At 35.1% G+C, this 2,246-nt stretch overlaps 1 pseudogene; it reads left to right on the forward strand.

The window, feature by feature from the left end:
* The first annotated feature begins 362 nt into the window (after positions 1-362).
* Positions 363-856, forward strand: LOC149544531 (blue copper protein pseudogene; annotated as a pseudogene).
* Positions 857-2,246: the final 1,390 nt, after the last annotated feature.

The following is a 2,246-nucleotide window of genomic DNA, read 5'->3' on the forward strand; positions in this document are numbered from 1 at the left end:
CATGGAATATTTTCGGTTGTTCTATTAAATCCGTCGTTCGGCTTCCTCTGTCGACAGGACCTATGGAACGCGTTGAACCTTTTGGAGTTTCCTTCATTGATCATTCATTTTGACCCTCCGCTCAAGCCTACATTCTTCATTGTATCTTCGGTTCGCCTCTCTGCCTGGCGCCAGTTTTATTGTCATCATTCACAGAGAGAGAGAGAGCGGTTATAAATAAACATGATGGACACCCTATGAAAAAACAGTTTGATCATATTTGAAGAAGTAGTTTTTAGTAAGAAAGAGGTGAATGGCAAATAAAATGCTAGTTTCGCTCATAGGAGCGTTGGTCTCCCTATCATCAATAGTGATGATCTGTTATGCTGGCAAACTTTACACTTGGCGTGGACTACCAGGCGTGGGCACAAGGCAAACAATTCCACGTTGGGGACAGCATTGGTAATTTGATATCACCTACTCCTTCCTCCAATTTAATCATTCTTGTATTTCCGCATTGATCCTTTCGTGAAAACTAATATTAGATCTAATGATTGTGGAAATGTCATCGTGTGTTACAGAGTTCAACTATGCGAAGGGTGTTCACAACGTACTGGTTGTGAATGGGTCGTCATTCGCAAACTGCTTGAATGATCCGATCTTCCCTGTGTTGGACAGCGGACATGAGGTGGTGGAATTCATTGGGACTGGGAATTTCTGGTTCATCTGTGGATTTGGTCAGCACTGCGAAACCGGTATGAAGTTGAAGATAACAGTCACCGACATTGAATTCTCACCTTTACCAGCGCCTGCGGCTGCTCCAGAAGAAAATTGGCCTACTTCTGCTTCCTCCGCCTTTCACTTAAGGCCTTGGTAATTACTTAGCGAGTCCCACAATTAGCCTGGACATTCTTCAGGCCCCTAGCTATTCTGTTTTATTTCTTTTTAGTTAAATGCTAGAATAAGATGCAAACTCGTTCTCTGGATCTCCCGCAGTGGTCGGCGATGTTATTTCCAATTCATTTGAAATGCTATTCAATAATTTTGAGTTTATTAAGGCGCTTTTCAGAAGAGCCATTAAGGATCTACTTAATGCGCTAATGAGGTTCCATTTGGCTGTGGAACAAGAATATGGGAATAGGAATATTTATTTTCGAATTGTTATTCTACAATAGAAAATAAGAATATGTATTCCTATTCTTATTTGCTTTTGGAATTTGATGGGGAATTCACTGTTACAAAAATTTATGTTTTCTAAAATAAATAAAACTGGAATAAGAATACATATTCCAATTCCACCTATTTAGGTGGAATCAGAAATGTTCATTTTTGGGTCAAAATAGTCCAATAAATATTCCTATTCACAATTCCAATTTGATGCACCCAAACAAAGAATTTGAACAAGAGTTGTTTTGCAGATACATGCCATACATAAAGCAAAAAAATAACAGTACAAATTTTCTATGACTTGAAATAGATAAGTACATCGATAACTCAAATATAGCCCTTCAAGAATTATCTAAATGATTTTAGACTTTGATAGAATCAACTCAACAACTTTTGTTGTATATTATATTATAAAAGCTAATCAGCATACTATAGCATAAATATTTTAGTTACGAAACAACACAGAGCATCGAAAATTCAAAAAGTTGCTACAACTACTAAAGGTCATTTTATGTTTGTAAGAAGCCCTCTAGGTAAGTGTATGATTCAAAATTAATTGATGAATGCTACTAGGAGAGACAACCAATATCTCACCATGTGAAGAAAGTTATTATCTCACCACATGAACAACTTTTTAAATTATTTTATGAATCTATATATTATAAGTTAACATTTGACATGATGTCCAAAGCACAAGTTGCACTTGTAATAAGAATAAATCAAGTTTTCCAGTTCTAAAATTAATAAAGATTCATGAATTCAATGAACTCTAGAATCCACAAGTTTTCTTATGTGATATTGTCTTAATATTTTCACTTTCATGTTAATGAAAGCCATATTTCTAGATTATTTGAACTTGATCTAAATTTGACTGTGTAGTTATATATCATTAATAACTATTTTCACCGTTTCAATTCAAATTTTGTACAAACGTCGAAGCCAAATTTGTTAGATAATTTTTTTAAATGAAAGCCTTTAAATTGAACCTGCTTTATAAAATAAGCATCAAGATGTTGGTCACTAGTAGCATCATGCTAGGTGATCTCTGATTTACCCTATTTCTTATTGCTCTACATTTGGTATGTAGTTTCTAGCTGCAG

This window comes from Cupressus sempervirens, chromosome 8 (assembly GCF_028749045.1).
Source record: "Cupressus sempervirens isolate cs-2001-9-10 chromosome 8, ASM2874904v1, whole genome shotgun sequence".
NCBI classification, from domain to species: domain Eukaryota; kingdom Viridiplantae; phylum Streptophyta; class Pinopsida; order Cupressales; family Cupressaceae; genus Cupressus; species Cupressus sempervirens.